This window comes from Solanum pennellii, chromosome 9, assembly GCF_001406875.1.
Source record: "Solanum pennellii chromosome 9, SPENNV200".
Lineage (NCBI taxonomy): Eukaryota > Viridiplantae > Streptophyta > Magnoliopsida > Solanales > Solanaceae > Solanum > Solanum pennellii.
The window spans coordinates 39040438-39062714 of record NC_028645.1 but is presented as its reverse complement, the minus strand read 5'-3'; the positions used below and the strand labels follow the sequence as shown (position 1 = coordinate 39062714).

Here is a 22277-nt window from a genome sequence, read left to right as displayed (position 1 = left end):
ATATATATATATATATATATATGATAGATGAATTGTGAAAGAATTATCATTAACTTCAATTTATTTCCAGTAATGCTTTTTTACATTCGTCTCCCCTTGCACTAGTACAATAATCAAATCGGCCAATTTGCCTAAATATATGAGGATCTCATTAGTACTCTGCAGGGTGAGAGTTGAAGTCCATAGAGGTGGCTCAGTGACTGATAATTGTATAAATTTCATATTTGGTAAGTATGCCTCGACTTGTGAATTAAATTAAGAAGATACATGTATTAACATAGAGCTGGCTATTTCCTTAGAAATATTCTTTAACACTTTAGTGTTAGGATCGAAAATAAGCAGGTGTAAATGCGGAATCTAGAAAAGCGAACCTCGAAAGGCCACGAGTAAGAAGACAAACGAGAAATATACCAAAAACACAAAGATGTAACGTGGTTCGGTCAATCGACCTACGTCCACAAAGAAGATGAGCAATCCATTATAAATATGAAAGTACAAAATACAGAGGGAAACAACCTCAACCAATTCACTCATAATACATGGGAGGTTCACACAAGTGATAACATATCAAGCTTGTGACCCACAAATTCTCCCCCTAACCAAAACTCTCAAAGCCCTTAAGACTTCATTGTGAATGATGATTAAGTTAAAAGGAACATGCCTCTATTTATAGAGTCCTAAACCTTTTTCCTACCAGAAAAATGACTATTCAATCCAAAATCTTTTCCTAAAAGAAAAACCTATTTATGGTAAGAAATCAACGCAAATAAAACCCAACAACCTTGGATTGAATTTCTTACAAAATAAATTTGTCCACCTTTTTAACTTAATCTTCAACAACTTGCTTCTCCTCTCCATAATATCATCCTTTGCAAAATTTATGTCTCAACACGGAGAACCTCTTCTGAAACAATTTCTCCAACAAAAATCTTCATTACTGTCAAAAAAGGTTGCGGCTAGAATTACACCCGCCAAGATGAACACCTCTTTCTAACCTGGTTCAATCATAGTTTATCGAACCACAAAACCTGACTCCATCATTGAATCTGGATTTGATACCACTTGTTAGGATAGAAAATAAGCAGGTGTAAACGTGGAATCTAGCAAAGAGAACCTCGAAAGACCACGAGTAAGAAGACAACAAAAAATATACCAAAAAACACAAATATTTAACGTGGTTCGGTCAATCGACCTACATCCACAAAAGGATATGAGCAATCCATTATAAATATGAGAGTACAAAATACACAGGGAAACAACCTCAACCAATATACTCGGAATACATGGGAGGTTCACACAAGTTATAACGTATCAAGCTTGTGACCCACAAATTCTCTCCCTAACCAAAACTCTCAAAGCCCTTAAGACTACATTGTGAATGCTGATTAAATTGTCTTAAACCTTTTCCCACCAGAAAAAGGACTAGTCAGTCCAAAGCCTTTTCCTTAAAGGAAAACCTATTTATGGTAAGAAATGAGGGCTAATAGAACCCAACATTTGGCTCCTTGATTTTTGATATTCTGGAACACCTGAAAACCACTGTACTATGCGGCTTGCAAAAGATCAAGCATCTTAAGGCAATGTTGCTCTAGTAAAAAAGAATTTTAAAAAGAACAAACCACGTTTGTTTGTTTGATTATCTGGACAAAATTATTTTCATGAAGAACAAACATTTTTAAAAGAAACAAAACAAAAAAAAAAAAATTCAGTTTTCCTTTTCTCAAACCAAAATTGAACCAACTTCTACATTAGTCCCCAAATTCTTAATATTATCAATTTGGCCCTCTTCTCGGAAATGAATTTACTGTTTCATAACCTTCTTTTACAGAAACAAATGAAATGAAAATAAATTTCCAAAAACTTCGCATTAGTCTTTTTGAGCACACCTTCGTGAGTTACCAAATCATGAATGTTTCCTCTTTTAAGTTAAAGGTTCCTGCTACTAAGATGCTGCAACGACATACTTATTTTTTCCATCTTACCATGCTTGCATATTTATGTGTCACAATTGACAGAATTCCATGTGTTTATGCCTTTATGACATTCGACGGATTGAGGAAGATGAGGAGCCCAACATCTATTCAAATAATTTTTTAACCTCTTCTCTTTCTAATCGGAACTTTATTCAAGATTCTACAATGAAATCATTTCTCTTCCAAGAACTTTATACAAGATTCAATATCCAAGACTAAAGTGTTTTGTTTGTAGACAATTTAGGAAAACTCAAGAACGCGCCCATATAAATATGCAGAAATTACTTGGATTGATACATTTTAATTCATATTAATTGATTTTAGAGATACTTTTTATTGTTATCATTTATAATAATACCATGCTAAATCTGCAATATGTATTAAAAGTGAATTATGTATGCAATAAATATGTATTATAACTGTTTTTAAAAATATATTATGCTGGTTTTTGTAAGAAATTGACACATTGTATTATAAGTGTATTAAAATGTGTGATAAATGTATTAATCATCAATAAAAATTGTATTATATGTGAATAATAAATTGTTCTTTGTAATATGTATTAAAATTGAATTATAAATGTATTAAAAATGATCAAATGAAAAAGAATGTTATTGCTATAAATAATAGATATCTTGTTAATATAGTGTATCTATTTAGAAAAAACAAGGGTTTTGAAAGGACTAACCTTTTTATTGGATTCTTATTTTGGCAAAACTTGTCTAGATATTAGCTGTGGTGTTTTACTCACACTTGATAGCAGTTGAAAGGTGAGGGTTGGGGCACGAGTGTGGTGTTTTACAGATATTTTGAATATTAAAGATAAAGAACAATTAGTGAATGGGGTAGGAGTTGAGATATTCGTGGGAAAAAATGAGTTAGACTCCTAAGTAGTTCGGAAAATTTTGATGGTGAAAGAATTTCCATGAAATCTTTTGCCGCCATTCCACAGCTAACCTAAGTAGCTTTTTTCTTCCAAGAGTGGAAGGAAAGTGAGGCTTTTGAATTTGGAGATAAAAATGACTAATTCTATTTCATATATTCCAAACTTTGTTTCGAATATTTCAGAAAATTTCTAGAAGAATATGAACAAACCCGTGAACTAGATGGGAAAACATAATAGAACGAATTGATCAATGAAGCTTGATAATGATCTTTTGTCCTATCGCACTACATACAAGACTCCCATAGGTATGTCTCCATACCAACTCATATATGGGAAGTCTTTCCATTTGCCGGTAGAGCTAGAGCATAAGGCTATGTGGGCAATGAAGAAGCTAAATTTAGATTTGGGCACCACATCAACCAAAAGAGTGAATGACTTGAATGTGCTCGATGAGTATTCCCTAAAAGCCTATGAAATCGTTGCCTTGTACAAAGAGAAGATGAAGAAGTACCACGACCAAAGGATTGAATTTAGACTTTGTTGTTGAGAATCTTGTGCTTCTATTTAGCTCTAGGTTGCGATTATTTTGAGGCAAGCTCAAGTCCAAATTGGAACGGGCCATTATACTCACGCAAGTGTTCCTACATGGAGCGGTGGATATCGAAAATAGTGAGGGAACAAGGTTCATGGTGAATAGGTAGAGGATCAAGCTTTATCTTGGGAATGTCGAAAGTGTGGAAGAAGTGATTGAGTCCTACTACCTTGGTGAAGTACGAGAAATCAAGAGGCTAGAGTTGTGCCGCGGTGTTAAATTAAGCGCTACATGGGAGAAAACGACCCAAGATGTAAAATCTTGCAAACAATAGGATTTCTTCAAGTAGTTTTCGTTCTTTATTTGATTCTTCGTAAAAAATTAATTAGGTGTTCAGTTTTTGTTATGTGTTTGCTAGATATAGCATTGGGTCTGTGTCTAGAAAGTGTCCAGAAAATACAAAAAGAATAGCCTAATGGTTGCTACATGTGCAGGTGTGCAAGGCAAAATCTAAAGAAAAAGGTCGGTGCAGAGGTCTACGGACACCATCGACGGTCCATAAGTTATCCTGCGGTCCATAAATGGTAACCGTGGATCCAAAGTAAGTGTTCGAATTTTTTCAAAGAGTCACTGTGATCTACGATCTAGACTTACGGACCATAGATGACCTACGGACGGTAAGCAGTGTATCGTACTATCCAAGCCCTAACGTGATCGACCCAACCCGGACCCTCCTATTTACAAATCCTTATTTTCAAACCCTTCCCCCATGACTTATAAAATTCTCCAAATCACTCCACAGAATTGAAATCCTCTAACTACACTCCCTCCCACAACCACTACATCATCGATCACAAGCAAATCATCCCCATTATTCCAAACCCTTACTCTTCTTCCAAAATTCCATCCTCCCCTAAATTTCCCAAAGGAACTCTGGTGTCCAGGTACGATGCGAATATGTGATAATTTTTTGTGGTGATTGTTGAAATCTTACTGTCGTCTCACAATCACACCACTCCTCGTTGTTTGTAAGGTAATTTACTTTCACCTCACTTTGAATTTGGTTCATAGATTGATTTTGAAATTCCCAAGTGGGTCTTGACCTTGGGTAGTCAACTATCCTTAAATACTTGTTAGATGTTAAATATGAACACCCTTGGGACGATGGTCGGGTCACAATGGGTAATCATACCATTATATCAATGAAAATAAATTATATATATGTAAATTTTGACTTAGGATTCCATATCGTTCCTTGAAATGATGATAAAATTGAGTAAACTGGAATCCTTAGGATGAAGAACTAGCATGATTGAATATTGGAATGGATGAGTAGACTAGGATGCTATTATAATCGGCATAATATGGGGTCTCAAAAGTAAGATGCATATGAGACTTGGCACAGACCCCACCTTCATGACCCTGTCTATGGACCATAAGTCAAGTTACGGAGCGTAGATCAGGTCCATAGGTGTAAGCATTGGAAAATTTCCCTAAGTGTGGAACTACCGACGTGGATTACAGTCTGTAGTTCAATCTACGGAACGTTTTGCATGTCCGTATTTTCCATCAGAGACCAAATATCTTGGTATCTTTGACCTATATAGGGGTTCTACGGACTGTAACTCTTATTACGGACCATAGTTCCTGCAGTCGAAGCCACTGTAGCATGCTATCTTAACATTTTATTTTTTCATTTTTGGTTCTAGAATTATTTTGTGTGTTATAGGTTTCTTTTGGGTAGTAACTACTACTCTATAGGTTTGATGGCACCCAAAAAGGCACAAGTCACAAAGGGGAGGTGCAAATCAACTAGATCGTCTCGAAAGTATGTTTTCAATGACTCGAAGGGTGACAAAGACCTCGAGTATGTTCCCACCACCTCAAGGACCCCAACTGCAGCAGCCCGAGCTACTCAGAGACAACCCAAGAAGGTGATCTCTTATTTAGTCACTGAGTCCAAGCCTAATGAGAATGATACACTGATCGAGTCATGCCGGATCTTCTTTGGAATCGACTAATGGTTGCAGATCCTGGAATCAACATCCCTCTTCAGATGAGTCCACTAGCTTTGAGGAAGCTCCAATCCCTCAGAATGATCAACCGGACCCGGTAGCAAAGGAGCCTAACCGATGGTGCGTGAAGGGGTAATGACAAATCTATACGGATTTTCGGTTAATACATGTGTCTCATGTTGTTGTGCATCTTAATATGGTGAAGCACATTTGACTTCATGAGGTGGGTTAATGAACATGCTTGGTTGCACTTTTGATGTAAGGGTATTTTGGCCACACATTGAGATGTTGAGATCTCTTTAAAATGAGAAAAGATAAATTTCCTTTAAGAATATGTGATTTTTATGTGTTTGGAAGTGTAAATATAGGCCCACTCTTTGGAAGTGATGGTGTATCTAGCCAATATAATTGATATGTGTCTATGATCTATAATACTTTCCCTACATGATGCAGATTTATGAAAACTAGTGTATGCTACAAATTGATATTTTGTGAGATAACTTCCTAATATTTTGATGTGTTTGGTATAATCTTCCATTTTGACTTCAAGAGAAAAGAAGTATGTTTATGCTTTGGTTAGAGGTTGGGAATTTCTCCTTAAATGAATGGATCCTTGTGGAATGTTTGCATATGAGTTTGATGATGCTATGTGTGTATGTTGTGACTAGGAGAAGGCAGTCCCTCCTTGAACACAACCAAACATGGTAATGTCATATATGACCTTGATGGCATTATGTCAAAATTATAAGATTGTAGTTGATCTACATTATTCATGATTTATGTGCATCTAGTATGAATTGCTTAATTTTCTCAAGAGTTGAAGTGAGGATCATGCATGTGTGCATTTGAAATCCATTGCATGTTCAAACTTATGATGAAATGATGTTCATGCCTAAAGTTGGAGAAGGTAGTTCCTCCAAATGGCAAAAAAAGTATGATGAAGCATGTGTGCACTATGAGTTGTGGAGATAGACTCCACTTACGTGTGTTGCATTGAGTTCATAATGATATGAATTTGGTGTTCCTTGTAAATTCTGTTAATTGACTATGATGTTGTGTATTGTTAGCTTCTAGTTGGTTCATTGAGACCTTGGAAGTGTTTTAGTGACACTCGAGGCTGAATGTTTTCCATGTGGGGGATATTGTAACGAAGCCCAAAATGAAATAGGATGAACTAGAACCTCACATGAGTTTTATGAGTTAATAACTTGATATTAAGGTATGAAAATACTTTTAGTATTTTGTTTGAAGAGGTTTGAAGTCAAACGTTAAAGGACGACCAAGACGTCTGAAAACTAGTCTTTTGGGTGCTAGTGTGTCCTAGTATGTTTGTCATGTTTTTATGTGTTGTTTAGAGCCTAAAATCAGTGGAGTTTACCCTAGTGTCTTATAATTGTGTTTAGGGTCAAAATATTTGGGTACGACTCCCTAAGGACCAATCTAAGGGTCATTGAGGAGGACCCAAAGCGTTGGCCAAGAAGTTGTCAAGGCAGCGTGCAGAAACAAGATTTGGAGTCCAGTCAACGCCGCGGGTTTGGCACTCAAATTGACTCCGCGTCGTGTGACTTTCACGAGGCTGACTTTTTTAAAATTAATTTATGAAACAAAACTGTGAATTGCCTCCGCGACGCGCAACCTTGTCAAAGATGTGGCTACGTTAATAAAAGTTGAGTTGGACGTTTTCAAAAGTCCAAATAAGTATGGGGTGTTTTGGGTACTTTTGGGGTTAGTCATAAATGGTTTCTATTTCATTTTTAGCCCCATTCCCAAGTCAAAACACAAATACCCAATGAGAAATCAAAAATCCAAAACCCTCTTGTCTTCCAAAATTCTCTCAAAATCCCATTGGAGACCAAGCTCAAGCTCAAGCTAGAAGGTAAATTTTCAACTGATCATTCTCGAATTTCACGGTTCCTCAATTAATAAGGTATTGTAACTCTTGATTCTTGAATAACCTTTATTTCAAGGAGTTCTATCTAAGATTTTCAAATGTGATCAAAGACCGAAATTCCCAATTTTCAATCTAAGAATGGGTTCCTTGTCAAACGATTTTCTAAGTCATTATTATAATGAATAAATGTTGAATTAGTGTTTTTTTGATGATTTCCTGCGGAATTTATGAAATAACCCATGATCCTCCTAATTCTTGAAATTGGCCTATAATGCGGATCTTTGTGAATATGATTTTATGTTAATGAATTGTACTTGAATTGGAATGTATTGTTAGATTTGATTCTATATACATCCATTGCTTATGAATTATGGAGGATTTATAAGTGACTTAATCTCGAGGCTATAGTATATGAATTGATGTTGGACGGTATGGTCCACTTATAGTGGCGGTGTTGTTCCTTGTCTATCTATGCATGTTGTGATCATGACCTTGAAGGAAATATATGTAAACTATGATTCATATGCTTATTAAGTTGGGCTATGGAGGTTATGTAAGGAAATCCTCAATGCTAGCATGATGTTTGAAGTATATTGATGATAAAGGAGTATTATGTGAATGATCATGTTAGGGATAAGGTGTGGTCTACTTGGTTGATTATTTTAAGTGCAATGTTGGAATGGCCCCTACCTATATGAACTCTATATGAATGTGTGATCTTAGGTATGTTAAGAGTTGTCTATTCAAATGTGGAATGTGCTCTTGTCTTCTACGATAAAATGTGGTGTGCGGTCTAGAATCCCTAAAATGCTCTATATGTGAGTTATTCATGACTTGTGGGATATTGTAAATGTGTTGTAATCCATTGTAGTGAAGTTACCCTCAATACTAATTTGGTTGTTATTATGTCATTATGAGGAGCAATATGTATACACACACCATGCACCTTTATATATTCTTATGCATGAAAAGTAAATGATTTGTGAAGTATGAACATGTGTTGTCCAAATGTGTTTAGGTGAAAGGTTTTCTGACATATGTATACACACACATGAATGTATGAATGAAGAGGGTTTATGATAATCTAGTGAAATCGAGTCTCTTGAAAGGTTTTCTCAATTGTACTCTAAACTAGACTATGTTATGAATATGATATGATTATGTGAAAGGACATTCTCACATAATGTAGGTTCTATGATGAAAGGACATTCTCATCCTAGAAACCTTTGAGCTATATGATATATGAGGGAATAAAGGCCCTAAAGCCTACTTTATGAACTAATGCTAAATAAAGGCTTAAAGATGTTTTAAAATGGAGTTTGAGCTTAGCACTGAGTGAACATGAAAAATGAGAGTGGGGGCTTCACGTCTAGAAAGTCCAGCTTCCCACAAGAGAACCTTCACATTTAGCAAGTCCGGGTTTCCAACATAGATGTTGTCTCATGAGATATAAACCTCCATGTGCAGTAAGTCAAGGAGTCTAGCAGCAATCTCCTTGTTCCATAACAACGTGCCCCCGTAGGTCTTAGCTTAGTGGATCCACTAGAAGAGCTATTATGTATGAAGGTCCTACCTTGGCAAGTAGTACCCTCTCTTTTCGGTGTGGGAGTAGAACACTGGATTCTATGTAGCTCACATGGTCTATGTTGGTTATGTATATGTCTTTCGAAAGTTAAGAAATGAACTAAGATAACATTATGAACTCTAATCAGAACTCCTTGAGAAATTTACTTAGTATAGGTAGGACTATTGAACCTACCCATGCATTGCACAGGTGGACTTTAAGAAAGGATAGGATTAGAGCCTCTTATGAAATGAAGACTTATTTTGTGTATGATTACTATGAATGTATGTTAACTGACATTATAATGAATGTATGTTAAAGTAACTTTGCTTATGTCAAAACATGAATTATGATTATGCATGTGAATTATACTTATGACTTCTCAATGGGTTTTCAAACTATTTGTGGGGGAATAGGATTCCATGTGTGCATTGCACAAGTGAACTTTTGAAGGGATTGTGAGGGTGGTTAACCTATGATACGAACTAAATGGGTTATGACTAAAGATGTAGTAAATGAATGAGTCTATATATGATGTCATAAAGTATGTGGGTCTTATGTGTAATGTTAAATGAAGATGTTATGACTTGTTGGATATGATGTAACTAGTCTAGGGTGGCTTCCCAGGACCACTTGATATGAGTAGTATTATGGGATGCTACTTGCTTATTGCATTAATGTTACTTGGGGATTGTCTTAGGTGATGGTTATTATGTGAAGGTAATGTCTTATGATGTGCTTATGACATTATGACTATATGTGGGTAGATTTATAAAGTCTATATGAAAGTTAATCTTTGGTGACCTTAAGATGATACATTGTACTAAGTATCATTTATGGGTTTCTTGAGGAAAGGAGTTAAGATAAAAACGAAGGTAATTCAATGTATGTATTGAAAGTTCCTCAAATGTGATAAATGGATTTAATAGTTACCATGAATGGTTTCCATGTGCTTGGGGATGTATGTAGTCTATGATGTTCCTATTGTATGAATGTTCATGGTCTATGATGTGCCTATTGTATGAATGTTCATGATTTTTTCCCCTTAAAAGGCATGGTGCATGGTTTCTAACCAAATGTCCCTTTTAAAACATGTTTTTGAACGGTTATCATACTTAGTGCATTCTTGTACTAACATTATTCTTCTTCATCTTTTTTCACAAAGTGTAGGTGGTGGTCGCTTATTGACCTTTCCTAGAATTATAACTTGGATTACTATTCCTAAGTTCGGGTGTATCCTTACTAATTTAAGAACCCTATGTTAAGAGTTTCCTTAAGTTCATATAATAGCTTAGTAATGTTTCTTTTGTATTGTGAGGGTCGTATCGCTAAGTATATATAGAAGTCGTGTCTAAGATGTCATAATGAGACTTAGTGTCTAAACTTTGTATCAACACTTTTTAATTGAGATAACTTTTAGTCGTGTGTTATGTTATCAAAAAGTTTTAAATTTTCCGCTATTTTATGTTTATGCGATGAAAGTATGCTAAGGGCTTGTATAAGACCTCTGAGAGGTCGAATACATCGTGTGATGCCTAGGGGGTACTCCCGGGTCATTACAGTGAGGGCCTCAATAGAAGACCTGATAGGCGTCAGTGCAGTAGTAATTAGTAACAACTCTCTCAATCATCAACGAAACCTCGATCTCTAGCATGGAAGCCTGCACATTGGCAGAATAGGCTTGGTCCCACATCATGAGAAATATGTCCCGGAGGGGAGCAGAAGAACTCGGGGCCTTAAAAGGAATGGGACTGGAAGTACCATAAGGCTCGGAGGACAGTGTAAAGAAGGTTTCCTCTATAGGTAATGTATATATATAAACCTCTGGTGATGTATTATGCGGAACTACACTCCTCTCAGCAGCCTTGTCCCTTGTGTACTTGACTCTATGTGTCGGATGTCGGTAGAAGATGTGAGTGTTACCTGAACATCCCTCTTCCCATCACAAGGAACTCTGGCCCAACGACACAACTCTGTAATCACTACTGGAAAGTTAAGGTATATTTGGCGCTGGTTGGTCCTCCTGGACACCTCCTCATAAATAATGAATCCCAAATTCAACCGCTTTCTCGCTGTGATAGACTCGAGACGGCCTCGTTTGCGTAGCAGACAATGGAATCGTTCTGTGATGGCATTATCGTGTTGCTGATGAATCAAAACCAATAAAGGTCCGTTATGTTAAGGTCTTTCTTCTCGATAACTGCTCTGATCTCGATCTACCTTGGGGTGGTTTAAGATTTCAGGGGACTAGCCTACCCATCAGGTCATTCAAAGTCTTTGTAGTAGTCATACTCAGGTACTCGTGTATGAAATTTGTATGGCTCTCAAGTGTAGCATTGATATCAGCACTTCTAGATCTAACCTTCCTCCCTCCGACCATCACAAATTCCATTGGCCTAAAGGCACTAGTCTTCTTCTTCCCCTTAGGTGCTAGGTCACTATAAGGTGAGTCCCGAACCTAGGTGGGAATGTATGGTCCATGGGGCCTAATGAAGATGTCGAATCTGAGGAACTAGAGAGTTTTCCACACATATGGGATGTCTGTCCACTTCACCATCCGTGGACAATCTCTTCTCTCACAAGATATTCCTCAATTCCATAATCCTTAATCGGTTGAGTAATCGGGGAGGAGGACCCTGAACTAGTGGTGCTTGGAGCAGCATCTCTGATGCAGCTGGCACTAAATCTAAAGCAGGAGGGGTCTGCTCCCGAATCCTAGAGGGAACCTGACAAGCTTTGAAACAATATTTGCTCGTCGGGCCTGTAATAATTGACTATCCTAAGGCTTAGAGAATGAAGCATGCGAATCAAATGACTTTTCCTTACTGCCGGAGCTATCCTCTGGTGTCTCAACAATGGTTGTTTTGCCCTTTCCCTTGCCTCCCTTTTGAAGTAACTTCATGCCCCTTATGATGGAAGAAACTGCTTCCTCATTTATCACGATCCCTCGTGCCCGGTTTCAGAGAGGCATGCCACTATCATTCAAGTTCGGTCTAGCCATTCCTTCAAACCACATAATTTTTTTAAAAAAATAATTCAAGAAAAATGCAAAAAAATTAGTTGCATAAAGACTTGTCTAACCAGTCACCAAGTCGCCGTGTCACTTAGCTGAGCTAGATCCGTCTATTCGATGTAACAGCGCAAAAAATATCAAAACTCAAGACAAGTCAGTAATTTGCAGGGCCATTTGATGAATCGCTGACACAATTCATCGAGCTAGAAGTAGCCTACCTAAATTTACAATTTATTTTAAGGGTTAGGGGCGCAAACAAGGCAATAAAAAAGGCCTTTAGGCGAGTCTCCAAGTGAACTCGGCGAGTCTCAGGCACTCCGATGAAAGTTAGAGAACAAACTCAACCACAATTTAAATTAAAGGTGATCGGTGAGGACTTTGGTGAACCACCGAACCACTCAGCGAGCTCGACAAAACTTGCCAAATGGCTCAACGTGCCAATATCAATCCGAAGCTAATAATCAAGTATGCCGCCCACGAATTCAAAATAAAACAAAAACATCATTAGATTAAAGTCAGATTATACGACCCCGTAAACTCAGGGTACTCAAAATTCCCCTGACTTGGCAAAAATTGGCCATTTGATTACATTTGCCCTTAAGAATGACGTCGAACGCTCCATCATATAGAAAAATACGTCATTTAGAACAATTTGGGGTTTCTTTTTTATTTCATCCTATTACACCCAACACATATAAACCGCAACAAAATAATTTAACTCAATATTTCAAGCAAGAGCACAAAAATTTATCAATTAAAATATTTAGGCACATATTTAAACAAATTACGAGCAATCGAATACATTAAACATGATTATACAACCTACCCAACACAAAACAACAACAAATTTACCTATTGCATTTGATTTCAACCACAAAATAACTGCACGGGGTTCGAAAAACCAACCTTAATGCCGAAATATAAATTTGAATAGCTTGGCGTCAAAGTTCCTCAATTCTGAGCATGATTTATCACAAAAACTTGGGTTGCCTCTAAGAAGAGCCTTAGTTAATGTCATGGAATGACGAAAGTACCCATTTAGGGATAATTCTTTGAGCTTTCCAAGGTATCACTGGTAGGTCACCTTTTTCCTTTGATTGAAATGAGAAGAAATTTGACCTATTTGGGTCTCCGATTGCTTGATTGACATGCAATGAGAGGTGACCGTATTATTAAGTGCAGACACGTCCTCCTTTATCTCTTTATACACCTTGTCCAACCCTTCAACTTTCTTGAGACTGAGTGAGAGCTTGTCTTCCATACAGTCATTTTTCAGATTATTTGGTCTTCTAAAGATCATAGCGTGGGACATACTTTTCCTTATCACTGTTATTTCCATCCATGTGGCATTACGATCACACCATTATCTATCACGGTCTCTCCATCCCTCATATCGATTCCATCCTGGGTCCCCTCCCCCCCGGCCATGGATAATGTTGCTGATATCCACCTCTTTTATTAGCTAGAAAGTTTATTTCCTCATTACAAATTGCTTCAAAGTGAGCTTCGTGAAGATTTACTACACCAACACCAACAACATTTACACTCTTTGCACCACTACCCATCAATTCTTTTTCCATGATATTCATTTAGGTAGTTATTTTTGCCATGTTTGATTCCTCTCATGATCCTTTTCGATCTCTTCTTTTTTCATACTAAGAGTGAGAGGAGACACTTTGTCCTCACGAGTATATCATGCTCTATTAATATTGGTAATGCCATCAAGAAGTTGTGATGCTACTCCATATGGTTGTGCACTATACTACCGGGACCATGTTGATCAACAACTCCTTTGTTCAACGAGTCAAGGATCCTATAGAAGTACTGCTTTAATACGTGATTAGGAAGCTAATGGGTTGGATATTTAGGTAATAATTTCTTACACCTTAGCCATGTCTAATGGATAGGTTCACCATCCAAGCCCTTGAAACCTTGGATACTATACCTAAGGGTCATGATCCTTGACGGGGAAAGAATCTCACATGGAATGTTGTAGTAAGCTCATCCCAAGAGGTGATGGAATCCCTTGGTAACGCAACAAACCATTTACTAGCCTCACCCATCAAAGATAATGAGAACAACCTAAGACAGACTGATTCTTGTGAGTTCTTGAATGTGAACGAACCAGAAACGTCCACAAAATTCCAAATATGTTCACGTGGGCTTTATGAGCCAGTCCTCCATGCAATGCCTTTATTTGGAGAACCTGCAACGTTATGCTTATGAAATGGAAGACAACATTTCCGTAAATTTGAGGTAGATGTATTGCACCCACTCCGCCAAATGGCATTAGGTCATTCACATTTGGGTCATTTACATCATGAGGTTCCCAATATCGTCTTGGTTTCCTTGCCGACTTGTTTACCATTGCTCCCGCTAAAGCTCACTTGTTCTTCTGTTCAACACAAGGAAAAGAAAAACAAAAAACTAAAGTAAGTATATTGAACTACAACCAAAGAGAACATAATTAAACAAAAAAATAGTTCTAAATTTGTGAAACTTAAACGGTCATATCATTTGCCTCAGATGTCCGATTGAGGTGATTTTTTTCAATTCAGTTATTTTTCTGAGATCTACTCAAACAAACACCACACACGAGATAGAGTTTATAGTTTTAATTTTATCTTTGTGCCTATATATAAGTAAAATTATAATAACAGAGAAAAAAGCAAATCAAATAAAGAAATAGAGTTTATCACGTAATCTTGAAGAAACAACCAGATTGGAAAAAAATCGCCTCAACGGATATTCGAGGCCAAAGTAACAATCGCTTGTAGTTTCATAAAATTAAAGAGTGTAACTCAAAATAAATAGTTGTAAATTTGTGAACCTTCAAATGGTCATATCTTTTGCCTGGAGTGTCCGATTGAGGCGATTTTTTTTTCAATCTGGTAATTTTTTGAGATCTATGTCAACAAGCAGTATACAGAGATAGGGTTTACAGTGTTATTTTTATCTTTGTGTGACTATATATAAGTAAATTTATAATAACCCCAAAAAAATTAAATCAAATAAAGGAATGGATTTTACCACGTAGATCTCAAAAAGATAACAGAATTGGAAAAAGAAATCGCCTCAAACAAATATTTGAGGCCAAAGTTACGATCATTTGAATTTTCACCAAATTAAAGAGTAAAAATCAAAAAAATAGTTGTAAATTTTTCAAACTTCAAATGGTCATAACTTTTGTCTCAGATGTACGATTGAGGCGATTTTTTATTTCAAATTAGTTAGTTTTTCGAGATATACGCGAACAAGCAATCGCATATTCAAGGTCAAATTTATGATCATTTGAAATTTCACCAAAGTAAAGAGTGTAATTGAAAAAAGTAGTTATAAAATTGTGAAACTACAAACGGTCATAACTTTTACCTCGGATGTCCGATTGAGGCGATTTTTTTTAATTCGATTATTTTTTCGAGATCTACATGAATATAGACCAAACACTGAGATTCTTTGTATTATTTATATAAGTTAAATTATAATAAGAGAAACAAAAAGCAAATCAAATCAAGGAATTGAGTTTAACACGTAGATCCCCAAAAAAAAACGAATTGAAAAAAAATAGCCTCAAACGAATATTCGAGGTCAAAGCTATGATCATTTGAATTTTCACCAAATTAAATAGTGTAATTTAAAAAAGGTAGTTGTAAATTTGTGAAACTTCAAATGCTCATAACTTTTGACTTGGATGTCCGATTGAGGCGATCTTTAATTTCCAATAGGTTATTTTTTTGAGATATACGCGTACAAACACCACACACTCAGATATGATTTATAGTTTTACTTTTTTTTATTTGTGTTACAATATATAAGCAAAATTACAATAAGAGAAAAAAAATCAGATCAAATAAAGAAATTGAGTTTACCATGTATATCTCAAAAAATAACATAATTGAAAAAAGAAATCGCCTCAAACGGATCTTCGAGGCCAAAGTTCAATTTGAAGTTTCACCAAATAAATGAGTGTAACTCAAAAAAATTAGTTGTAAATTTCTGAAACTTCTAACGGTCATAACTTTTACCTCGGATGTCCGATTGAGGCGATTTTTATTTTCAAATCGGTTATTTTTCGAGATCTATGTGAACAAACATCACACACGAATATAGAATTTATAGTGTTACTTTTATATTTGTGTGACTATATATATGTAAATTATAATAAGAAAAAAAAAGCAAATCAAGTAAAGAAATTGAGTTCACCATGTAGATCTCGAAAAAATAAAAGAATTGTAAAAAGAAATCGCCTCAAACGGATATTCGAGGTCAAAGTTATGACCAATTGAAGTATCACCAAATTAAAGAGTGTAACTTTAAAAAAGTTGTTGTAAATTTATGAAATTTCAAACGGTTATAACTTTTGTCTCGGATGTCCGATTGAGGTTATTCAAGATCATAAGTTGGGTAGTTTTCTTCATGCACCATGAGTTGACTAGAGGCATTATGCTATCACCTTACCATGTTGCATGAGGACAAAACCTAAACCTACTTGGGAAGAGTCATAATACACAATAAACCCTCTGTACCCTTCGATAAGGTCAACACCGAAGCAGAGGTAAACTTATTTTTAAACTAGTTCTAATCTTTTTGATAAGACACAATAAATGAATAAATATTTATTCACACTACCATATGTTGACTATAAATACAGAGATTTCTCCCAACCCATTTCAAAATAACAAAAATTCTTAAGCCCTTCTTCTTCTTCGCAATTAAATATTTGTGTACGTTACTCATATTTATTGGCTATGTGACACATTGCTTATGTTATCGATCACGGTAAATATTTTTTCAATTATTAGTTTATTCTTGTATGTTATTAAGGATAAATTATAAGATGTAATAATTTTCATTTTTCTTTATATAATTAATATTTTATGTAAAATAATATAGTGATTTTGTTCTATTGACTGATATATTTTAAGTTTTTATATATTCTGTGATATTAAATTTCACATGAAGCGCATATAGTTTTATTAGTGATGTATTAGCTATTAGTATAACATAAACTTAAAATCCTAGCAAATAAAGAATTAAACCATACTAAAACTAATGAAATATTGGATAAGTAAATAAATAAGTGTAGTAATATTAGCCAATGCGTGTGTTTAAAGCCTTCATCTATATACATGTCTTCAATTTGGCAACTTTCTTGGCATTAGAGGGATTGAGGAAGATGAGGAGCCCAACATCTATTTTCATGGATTTTTAGAGTTCTCTTGCCGTAACTCTCTTCCTTCACCTCCTCATTTTTTTGTAATGTATTTCCATTACATTGACATATTGAAATTGTTATTGCAACTAATTGAAAATTTATCAAAGATTCAATATTCAAATATATTTTTCTTGCCCCTTTTACTTCTAATGGGAACTTTATTCAAGATTCTGTATTGAAATCATTTCTCATCCAAGATTCAGTATCCAAGACGTGAAATTTTTTTCTTTTTTACAATTTAGGAGACTCACGAACTCGCCCATATAAATATGTCAACTAGAAAATTTCATTCTAGCAACAATGTCACTGCAATCTTTTGATAGTAGTATTTTGTTCAGTGTTTATTTGATGGTGTGGGGTATGCTTAGTTCTTTGTTTGAGGATGCCATTATTAGGTTATGAATAAAACCTATTTGGGGTAACAGTAATATGTTGCATTCTTGGTTTTAAAAAAGGGTTTTAAAAGAAGTAATCTTTTTATTGGATATTTATTTTGGGTAAACTGGTCAAAATATTATTTGTCGAGTTTTACTCACACTTGATAGCAGTTGAAAGGTGACGATTGGGGCAAGAGTATGGTGTTTTACTTGTTATTTGAATATTAATGATAGATAACAATTGGTGAATGGAGTAGGAGTTGAGATATTAGTAGGAAAAAGCAAGTCACTCCTAAGTAGTTCGGAAAATTTTGATGGTGAAAGAATTTCCATGAATATTTTCCACCATTCCATACCTATCCTAAGTATCTTTTAGCTTCCCTGTGTGGCAGGCAAGTGTGCCTTTTGAATTTGGAGAGAAAATTTCAGATTCCAAACTTTGTTTCGGATATTCCAGAAAATTTCTAGAAGAATATGAGCAAACCCATGAACTAGATGGGAAAACATAATTCTTATATGGTACAAAATGGAAGATCATGTGTTCTACATATACAAATTCGATTCGCTGCATGGTTAGAAGATTGTATCATTGGGAAAACAAAGAGTAAGAATGTTTAAGCAATAAAAGGAAGTGCTGTAGAGAGAGCAACTAACTTTGCATTTGGAGCGAAAGAAATAAGAAAATTGCAAACACCTAAGCAAGAGACAACTGGACATGTAAATGTTGTTTTGGGTGGAGATCTTCACCCTCAAAATGTCCACTTTTAATGTCAAGAACTATGAAACATTCAGATATATGTTTTTCACTGAATGTGAAGATTGATCAAATTGTTTTTCCACCCTCGTTTTCAGTAGGTTCATTTGTAGGAAATATGGAAGGAAAATAGTATCTTTAGAGAATGCTCAAGTTTGTTATACGCTAATTAAGGCCACTTGAGATGATTACAATCATCAACTAAATCACTATTTATACTACTCAAAATAGAAAACAAAAAGTCTTGCACAATTAACTTGAGACATGTATCACAAATTACTAGATACATGTATTTCAAAATCCTAAAAGACTTCTTGAAATACTAAACGTCAAGGTGTGAAGTGAATGCATTAATTCCAACACTCCCCCTAATGCATTTGCTTGAAAATTCCAATGCCTTCTCGAAGATGGCAAAACTTTTCACTTGGAAGTATTGTGGTGAAGATGTCAGCAAGTTGTTCTCCTGTCTGGCAATAATTGCAACTGAATTTCATCCTTCTCTTGGGTTTTTGAATATGTCTTTTTTGATTGAGTTTGGTTTTGATGTTGCAACCTTTTTGCTTCTCAACAAGGGCTTTAAATTTCTTGAATGTAGCAAATGCTTCTGATTTTTCTTTCAAGAAATAAGCCCAAGTCATTGGAAATCATCAATAAAGATTAGAAAATACCTTTGACTTCCAAGAGACGGAGTTTTAATTGGTCAGCAATGTTGGTATGGATTAGTTCCAAAAGTACACTTGCTCTCCAAGACACCCCTTTTGGAAAAGACTTTCTATGTTGCTTTCCCATTATACAACTTTCACATGGATCCACCTCAGTATGATCTCAGAAAGGCCTTGCACCATGTCTTTTTGCTTGAGAAGCTTTAAAACTTGAAAATTCAAGTGACAAAACCTTTTGTGCCTAGGCCATGAATCATCTACAAATTCATTTTTTAATGCATCGTAATGAAATTGCAAAGGGAAATTTCTTTTTATCATCTTTACTTCAACAATGACTTTATTTGACTCAATTTTATCATAAATTCTGCAATAATTATCATAAACACAAGAGACTAACATTTTCCATGAGTTGACCAACACTAAACAAATTTTCTTCCAAGTCAAGAACATAAAGAACATTATGAATTTGCTTACAGCTTCCTTTCATGTTGAGTGAAATGGTACCTTTACCCTTTGCATCAACTAAGGCTCCGTTCCCCATTCTCACTTTAGTTGTGATGCTATTATTAATTAAGAGAAAAGTGTTTTCATCTCCAGTCATGTGATTACTACAACCACTATCAACATACAATTCATTGTGTTTTGTTGAAGCATCAGATTTAGAGGCAAAGAAAAAGTTATCTTCCTTTCTTCCTTCTGTTTTTCACAAAAATTTGTTTGATCCCGTTTCTTGTGCCAGCAATTCTTTTCAACGTGGCCAAACTTTTTATAAAAGTTACATTGGGTCTGCCCTTTTTTCCAACATTTTTACGCATTGTGATTAGTCTTTTTGCAAACTTTACAAAAAAGACTAGAGTTTTTCTCACCTTTTTCTTCAACCTTCTTGGAAGAACCATCATGATCCTACTTATTTTTTGGCTTGTAATTCTTCTTTTGTTGATTTTTTGAGAAATTTTGAGAATTCTCATTTGTTTTAGACTAGAAAGTCGTATCTTTGGGTTGATCTTCACGAAAAAATCTTGCTTCTCGTGTGCACGAAATGATCCAACTAGCTCTTTGATGGAAAGCTTAGAAAGTCTCCTCGTACTCATACTTTTCTGTGACACTAATTAGAATCTTTTTCACAACTTGCTGGTCAGAAATTGTACACCATGATTTCTCATTTCATTAACAATATTCATGACTCTTGTGCAATATTATCAATTTTTCAGATTCTATCATCTTAAAATTTTGAAACTCTCTTCTAAGAGTTTGAAGAATTATAGTCCGTACCATTTCGTCACTACACCTCATTTTCCATAGAATCCCAAACTTCCTTTGCAGTCTCACAAGTAGAAATTTTTGCAAAATATGATCTTGAGAATCTCATTGGGATTTTTCTCAAGGCTTTTGCATCTTGACGATACTTAGCCTCAAGATTTTTCATCTCTGCTGCTGTAAAATCACCATTATTGTCTGGCTCTTCAAAGTCATTTGCAAAAATAATCCACAAACCTTCATCTTTAAAATATGTTCTCATTCTTATCTTCCAGTATTCAAAATCAGTTCCATAAAAAAATGGAGTAAGAACAATTGAAGAATAAGCATCTTCATTTGTTTTGGATGCCATATTTTTTTTCTTCACCTAATCCCATATTAAGAACGAAAACCTGCTCTTCATACCAATTTGTAGGAAATATGAAAGGAGAATATTATCTGTAGAGAATGCTCAAGTTTATTATAGGTTAGTTAAGACCACTTGAGATATTACAATCATCAACTAAATCACTATTTATACTACTCAAATTAGACAACAAAAAGTCTTGCACAATTAACTAGATACATGTACACAAATTACTAGATACATGTATTACAAAATCCTAAAAGACTTCTTATAAACTAGGAGACAATATGGAAATACTAAACATCAACGCGTGAAGTGAATGCATTAATTCTAACACATTTTGCATAGCCATATGATCTGTTATATTATTGTTTATCCTTAAACAAAGCATAATGCAAGATAGTACAATTATAATGACACACATATGTAAGTCAAATGCCCTTTGAGATGTGACAATGTAATTATACAATGAGGTCATGAAAAACTAACAAACTTGTAGGTAAGCATACAGTGATAGACATAGTATTAACATATTCAATGCACCTAAAAGTAGAACTTGACATATCCAATTCATGGAAATTCCATTCATTAAAGCGGAACCATCTCTGCACCCCGCACATCGTAAGAGCTTAGAGCACTGAGCTTCCCTATAGAATCTTATGCATGCATCTCTAAATTCACTTATTGATATGGATTTTCTACGGGAACATTCATTGAGCAAGAGGCGTTATCTTCTGCCATTGGAGGTAGAGACTCGAGCATTCTATAGTAGTTTGTGATACGATCTAGTAGCATTGCTCCAAGACCAATCTCATTAGCAGGAATGTATTTGTTCCTTGCATAAATTTAGAGTAACATCTTCACCACCATCTCGTATATTTTCAAATTTTGACTCCTATAATGTTATAAAGTTGCATCTGGAGTCTTTCCACAGGTGACAAAACGCATTGTCTAAGCTTTGATCTGTTTCTTTTCAAGTCACAATTTGGATTCCATAAAGTGTCTTTCCATGCTTCTCCCAACAAAAGGTAAGTGTTAGTGCACATAAAGCAATAAAGTACTAATACAATAGATTTTTTTTTGTCAACCTAGTATTATTTGTTCGGTTAAGGTATAGTTGGACTTGTCAGTTCATATCTTTATTGAATCCAAATTACCATAAATTTTTCAATTTTAATTCATTGTATAAAGGAGATTTAGTTCTTAAAATTTAGGGGAGACACTATAATTAATGGCCTACGAGCAAGAAAGAAACCAAAGATTGTGCTTGTAGAGTATCATATAGTAATTTCACCTTACAACTTATTTGGTAAATTCTTGAATATGATTTGACATTACATAATTTGAAAGGCACATCACAATAATATGAAAACGACAAGAATTTCCTGCGTAAAAATAAATCCAAGTGTCTTAATTCTTTTTAGTATTAGTCACCAACATAAAATTTTCAGTGAAGAGTCTAAAATATCCTTATAGTATTTGAATTGGTAAAAAAAATATCTCTCGTTTACCTTTTGGCCTCAAAATACCCTTGGGGTTAACCTTTAGAGACCTATTTTTCGCTTTTGGCTAAAAGACTACTTAGTCAATATATTTAATTATTTCATTTATTACGTGGCATGTTGTAACTGGTTGAAAATTTAATTAATTAAAACCTAATTTATTTGACCAAAACCACCCTATCTACCCGGATCCACCCGACCCATCTTTCAAAATATTCAACCCATCCAAGTAAAACACCCACTACCCATTTCTTTAAACAAAACCCTAAATATCTCCCCCCCCCCCCCCC

The 22277-nt window shown here is 35.1% G+C and overlaps 1 pseudogene; it reads left to right on the top strand.

Moving 5' to 3' along the window:
- LOC107030136 overlaps window positions 1-22277 on the top strand; it is a 39663-nt pseudogene that overhangs the window by 6269 nt on the left and 11117 nt on the right.